The 7138-nt window shown below is 43.6% G+C and overlaps 1 non-coding gene across 1 annotated transcript; it reads right to left on the bottom strand.

Moving 5' to 3' along the window:
* Nucleotides 1–6273: 6273 nt before the first annotated feature.
* On the bottom strand, nt 6274–6379 carry LOC122234785. The gene has a single exon (XR_006212737.1). It is a non-coding gene; the product is annotated as a U6 spliceosomal RNA (small nuclear RNA).
* Between the last annotated feature and the right edge of the window lie 759 nt (nt 6380–7138).

The following is a 7138-nucleotide window of genomic DNA, read 5'->3' as shown; positions in this document are numbered from 1 at the left end:
CACCAATGCTCTGCCTCTCCCTGGGGTCACCTGCCACTCCATAGCTGTTCTTTTGGAGCATCTCTACCTGGCCTTCCCATTTGTCTTCCTCACTTGCTGCCCCCACCCACCTCACCCTCGAAATCTTCTTCTCCCCAGCCCCTAAACCTGATCTGGGAATGAGACCAGCTCCCTCTTTGATATTCCCAAATACAGGTGCACAAACTCTTTCTACTCTAAGGACTCATCTGCCAGAAGGAGAACGTTAGCCTAACTAACAAATGTAGGCAAGTTACTGAGTTTCAGCTCTCTTGGGCACTGGTTTCTAGTTCCTGCTCTTATTTCTGAGGCTTTCCTCCAAATATTTGTCAGAGAACTTGTCTGAATTGGTCACCAGATGATGTAGCCCCTCAACCGCCAGTGAACAGTTTGGAAATCTGAAGTTAATGTTTATTTATTTATTTTGGGGGTGGAGAGAGAAGAGGGGGCAGAGAAAGAGGGAGGGAGAGAGAGAATCCCAAGCAAGCTCTGCACTGCCAGTGCAAAGCCTGACTAGGGGCTTGAACCCATGAACCGTGAGATCACGACCTGAGCCGAAATCAAAAGTCAGACATTTAACTGACTGAGCCAGTTAGTCACCCCCAGAAGATAATTTTAAACAAGAGAAATAAGGGGCAGGTTCTTCTCTGACACACCTAATATAAATTATCACCCTCTCCAGTCACCTTCTCACATCTCCCTGATTTATCCCTGACACTGGTCGTAGTCTGAAGTGACCTTGCTCCTCTCTTTCTCTGAATACCTGTGGTAGACTGAATAACCATTCATTGACAGCAGCATCCTTCCCTGGGGGGATGGGTTTACTTTCCCACCCCCAGGACCACGCATAGCCACATCATGTGCTTTGGCCCAAACTGTCCACACTGATACACATAGCTCTAGTTCACCCATTTTAATTGCTGGAGAAGATTCCACTGTGTGAATACACCACCACTGATTTTGCCCTTTTCCTTTTTTTTTTTTTTTTTTCTTCGAGGTTTGTTTATTTTGAGAGAGACAGAGACCATGAGCCGGGGAGGGGCAGAGTGAGGAGAGCAGGCTCCTAAGCAGGACCCTGCATTGTCAGTGCAGAGTCCATCCAGGGGTTCGGTCCCACGAACCTCAAGATCATGACCTGAGCAGAAACCAAGAGTCAGACATTTAACCCACTGAGCCACCCAGGTGCCCCTGCCCTTTTCCTATGCAGCAATTAGGCTGTTTCCATTTCGCACTTTCACAACCAACTCCACGCCGTCCATTCCTCAGGTGGTTCTTGATCCTGCGCTCACATGCAAGACTGCCCAGCTGCGTTCTAGGAATAGAGATGTGGCCTGGCGGCCTGGTGGGTGTGCTCATCTTCCCCTTTACTGGGCATCCTGAGGGCCCTCCATGGGGCTGGTACACATGGGTGCTTTCATTTCCTGCTGCCCCACAGAAGGGAAGTGCTCGGCCACCAGCTCTGCCCTTGACCCAGGGCAGGTCCCTGTGGCTCCCTATTCACCACTTCTGCTTGTGTCTGGTTCACAAAGAGGCCTCGCTTACTTTAATCTTGACTAGATCTTTCCGGGTCTGTTTCTTTTTGTGCTTTATTCACCGGTATTTTGTATCTGAAACATGGAGTCATTTTGCTATTTGACTGTAGGTCTGTCTTAAGCTACTTTTCTGGGCATTTCTCCCATCCCTCAGCACACTTCTGCTTATGTACCTGCCTCTTGGGCCCAGAAATACTTTCCCAGGCTTGTCTTGGAGGCTGTAGCACTGTCTGGGCTGATCTCCGGGTCATCTTTCTAAGCGTGGTTCAGATGCCAAGTCTTTCATTTCCTCTCCCTTTTCCTTCTTCCTGGGATGGCAGCTGTCAGCACATTTGTACTCAGGGGACAGTAGTAGAGTCCTGGCTGTCTGGCTTTAGCCAGACTGTGACTTTCTGGCAGCTGACTCTCTTCCTTGTCCCATGACTACCATCACATGGTCCCTGACCCCCAAGTGAGAGCCTACAGAGCATCACTGGGGCAAAGGTGAGGTGTGTGTGGGTGCCCACTGGATTCCTATCACTTGATGACAATAACAATAGAAATCCTGTGAGCAGGCATTCTGCTAAGGGATCCTTATGGCTCTGGAAGACTATAAAATGACTATTCTGTCTCTATCACGGATGAGGAAATTAAGGCTCAGAGAGGTAAAATGACTTACTCAAGGTAATACACCCAAAACTACATTTACCATTGTTGATGGCACATTCACTCCTTTTCCCAAATTACCCTACATCCAAAGGACTTTCTGATGTCTAAGACGGAAAATACTAATGCTTTCCCTTCGTGGTCGAGTGCAGCAACACAAAATGTCCCTGCAAAGATTGTATGGTCACAGCTTTGAATTTAATAAGCAAGTCACAGGATACTCAGCTGATCAGAGCACAAGTCTGAGACTTCCTATTTTGCTCCCCAATAGATAAATTTTATTGCATTTAAACATTATCTCAAATAGGTCCTGGGACTCATTTGGCAACTTCTTGTTTCTGTAGCTGAACGACCTCAGATCTTTTCATCAGCCCACCAATCATTTCCTTTCTAAGAGACAGATAACATCTAAAATTTTTCTGATAGCCTGTGATTGATTAACTGCTGTAGCTTGCTGAATCAAAGAAGCTGAGTTTGGTACAAGTTCAATGCCAGTAACTTTCTGGGCTTAAGATACTGAACAAGTAATACTGGGCCTCACTTACCCAGCAGATTGATTTTTTTCATTCACGAAAAATCAGATTTCAACAAGAGACCCACCCTCCTGAATACAGATATAAATGGGGGAAGTGAGCACACACAGACCTCCTTCTAATGGAAACCCAGTGGAACACCCTTGATCATGTGCTATATTTGACTACAGACTGTGTGAACTGTCACCAGTTTCTCTTTGTCAACCCAGAATCTCCTGCTTTTCTTTCCAAGGAGGCTGATTTCTAAAGTGATGAGGTCCCTCCACAGGATTCCTCTGGGCTTTCACAATACCTGGTCTTTCAGAGTGATAACATTTCTGGAATGTGGACAGTCTGGCTAGTGATAAATGGTCCCCATTCTTGCAGTGGATTCAGCAAAGAGAGCTATCAGCACAGAGCCCAGCGTGGAGCTTGATCTCATGAACCGTGAGATCATGACCTGAGCTGAAATCAAGAGTCGGATGCTTAACTGAACCACCCATGCACCCCCTGATGTTTATTTTTTTTAACAGCTTTATTGAAATAGAATTCAAACACCACATAATTCATTCATTTACAGTATACAATGCAATAATTTTTGGTATATTCACAGATGTGTGTGACCATCATTGCAATCAAGTTTGGAACATTTTCATCACCTCAAAAGGAAACTCTGTGCTCTTTGCTTTCTATCCTTCTATCCCTCCCATCCAGTCCTAAGCAACTGCTAATCTATTTTTTGTCTAGATTTTGTATAGATTTGTCTATTCCAGATGTTTTATGTAAGTTGAATTATATAATATGTGCTCTTTTGCATCTTTTTAAAAAAATGCTTATTTATTTTTTAGAGAGAGACAGTGGGTGAGGGGCAGAGAAAGACAGAGGATCTGAAGCAGGTATACCCAGACAACAGAGAGCCCAGTGTGGGGCTTGAACTCATGAACTGTGAGATCATGACCTGAGCCAAAGTCAGATGCTTAACCAACTGAGCCACCCAGGCACCCCTGGGCTTTGCCTCTTAATGTTTGAAAATAAATGTGTCTATATTATAATCCTGCTTTGTGAATTGAGAATACGAAATCAGTGTTTTTAGGTCTGTCACTTTATACATTTTTTTCAAGATTAGCAGAACATTACAGAAAATATGGAATCACATTTTCTCCTCCCTTCCCTAAAAAAAATGCCCAGAGGCGTTTTTTGTTTTGTTTTGTTTTGTTTCTTTAAGAGTTCACTCCAGGGGAAACAAAAGGAAGAGGAGGAAAAAATAACAACCCAGGGAGTCAGGAGGTTTTGAACTTGTATTGAAGTTCTCGCTATCCAGGTCCTTGATCTCCAGGCTCTGCCTGCTGCGGGGTCTGAGTTCACCTTTGAGGAGCAAACGTCTGGGAGATGGGTCAGGGCTGCCTCCTCTCCCATTTCCAGACTGCAGAGCTGCTCTGCTGATAGGATGGATGCTTGAGGACATCCCAGAGATGGACTTTCAAAGGGGTAAGAGTAGAGAAAAGAGATGAATGTCCCGTTGTCTGGAGGAGGGAGGATTTATCAGAGCAAGGACTGAAGATGAAGCAGTTGCCAACAGCCCAGGCCAGCTCTCAAGCCTGGCTCGGGGAGCCATTGGGTACTTCAGGGTGCAGGGGGCATTCTTCAAGGTCAGCCACAGGACAGGCATCAGCTAAGGCAGCGAATGAAAGTTCTGCTTGGGTCCTGACCCTGAGGAGGGAGCTTGTCAAACTGATCCACTCCTTCTGATTTCACCTTTAGGGAAGATCAACCAAGTCCCTGCTCCCACAACAGTCCCTTTCCTTAGCAAAAATGACAATCCCTAGTCTCAAATATTGGGCAGGAAGCATACAACTCTAGGACATGATCCAGAAGTGAGCGGCTGAACTCACGGAGTTCAGTAGGTGCTCTAAGGAGGAGGGTGGCTCTGGAAACCTCAAAATCCCAATTCTACTGGGTAATGTCAAATGAGTGGGGGAGGGGGAGTCGTTCTGGCTGAACTGGAGCAGATGGGAAACAGAAAACAAGGCAAAAAGGTCCAGTGCCGTGTGGAGACCTGGTTTACAATAAGAAGACAAGAGGGGGAAACACAAAAACAGGCTAACGTGACTGACCATAAGAGGCTTTGAAGTTGTGTTTGGAACAAGAACGTAGTGACTGGCTGCCTGCAGCTTGTCTTATTTCCACCTCAGCTGTCTGGGAAAGTGATCTTCAGATTAGAAATGGAAGAATAGGGGCACCTGGGTGGCTCAGTCAATTAAGCATCAGATTTCTGGTCTTGGCTCAGATCATGATCTCATTCATTGTTTTGATGGAGCCCCACATTGGGCTCTGCACTGACAGTGAGGAGCCTGCTTGGTATTCTCTCTCTCTCTCTCTCTCTCTCTCTCTCTGCCCCTCCCCCGCTCACTCTCTTTAAATAAATAAACAAACTTAAAAAAAAAAGGGAATAGAAGAATAAATGTCAGTAAAGGAATCTGAAAGCCCAGTGTAGTGGGTTGAATGTGCCTCTCCCCACTTCAAATTCATATTCACCCAGAACTTCAGAATGTGACTGTGTTAGTTTTCTAGGGTTGGTGTAACACACTATCACTCTAGCAAATTTCTCGTGGATTCTTTGGGATATTCTAAATACAGAATCCTGCCATCCATGAACATAGTTTTATCTCTTTCCAGTTTGGAGGTCTTTTATTTCTTTCTCTTGTCTAATTCACTGGCTACAATATTGAATATCAGCAGTAAAAGCAGGCATCCTTGTCTTGTTCCTTATCTTAAGGGAAAGGCTTTCAGTCTGTGAATATGATGTTTACTGTGGGTTTTTCATAAATGCCCTTTATCTAGCAAATAATCAACATTAAAATTTTCTTGTCCATAATGAGATATTGTATATGCAGAACGCCCTAATTATTAATAAGCCAATGTATTATGATACCAATAAAAAAGATTATCATAATTGTATAAATAAATACATGCCCTTTATTATGTTTAGGAAATTTCCCTTTATTCCTACTTTTGAGTTATTTATTTATTTATAATTTGATTTGAGAGAGAGGGAGTGTGCAGGTGTGCACACATGAGCAGGGGAGGAGCCAAGGGGAAGAGATAGAGACAAAGGGAGAGAGAGAGAGAGAGAGAGAGACAAAGAGAGAGAGAGAGAGAGAGACTGAGAGAGAAAATCTCAAGCAGGCTCCACACTCAGCACAGAGCCTGATGCCGGGCTCAATCCCAGAACCTGGGATCATGACCAGAGATGAAATCAAGAGTTGAACACTCAACTGACTGAGCCACCCAGGTGCCCCACCTGAGAGGTGTTTTTTTTTAATGTTTATTTATTTTTGAGAGAGAGAGAGAGACAGAGTGCAAACAGGGGAGGGCAGAGAGAGAGAGAAACACAATCTGAAGCAGGCTCCAGGCTCTGAGCTGTCAGCACACAGACCAATGCGGGGCTTGAACCCACAAACCATGAGATCATGACCTGAGCTGAAGTTGGACACTTAACCGACTGAGCCACCCAGGTGTCCCGAGAGTTGTTTTTTGTTTTTTTTTTAAATCAAAGTATAGTTGACAAAAATATGGAACGCTTCACAAATTTGCATGCCATCCTTGCACAGGGGCCATGTTTAGCTTCCCTATATCACTCCAATTTTACCTGTCAAAGCAAACATAATTTTTCTGAGAGTTTTTATCATAAAACAATGTTGGATATTGTCAAATGCCTTTTCTGCTCCAATTAAGATGATCATATGCTTTTGTCTTCATTCTATTAATGTGATGTATCACATTGATTGATTTTCTTACGATGAATCACACCCTTGCATTTCTGGGCTAAATCTTACTTGGTCGTGGTGAATAATTCTCTTAATGTGTTGTTGGATTCAATTTGCTAATATCTTGCCAAGAATCTTTGCATCTATATTCATAAGGGACATTGATCTGTAATCTTCTTTTCTTGTGATGTCTTCATCAGGGTAATGCTGACCTCATGGGGTGAGTTAGGAACTGTCTTTTCCTCTTCAATTTTTTGGAAGAATTTGAGAAAGATTGGTGTTTATTCTTTAAATATTTGGTAGAATTCACCTGTGAAGCCATCTGGTGCTGGACTTTTCATTGTTGGGAGCTTTTTGGTTACTGATTCAATCTTTTGCTATAGGTGTGTTCAGATTTCCCCTTTCTTCTTGAGTCACTTCAGGTCATTTGCATGTTTCAAGGAATTTGTCCGTGTCTTCTAGGTTATTTAATTTGTTGGTGCACAACTGTTTATAGTATTCTCTTATAATCCTTTTTATCTCTATAAGCTTAGTAATAATGTTTCCATTTTCACTTCTGATCTTAGTTACTTATATCTTGCTTTTCTGTGTAAGTCTATGCCATGGTCTAAAGATTTGTGTTCCCTCAAAATTCATATGGTAAATCCTAATGCTCAATGTGATG

The sequence above is a fragment of the Panthera tigris genome, chromosome E3 (assembly GCF_018350195.1).
Source record: "Panthera tigris isolate Pti1 chromosome E3, P.tigris_Pti1_mat1.1, whole genome shotgun sequence".
NCBI lineage: Eukaryota > Metazoa > Chordata > Mammalia > Carnivora > Felidae > Panthera > Panthera tigris.
The sequence above is the reverse complement of the archived record's forward strand: the minus strand, read 5'-3'. Positions and strand labels throughout refer to the sequence as shown.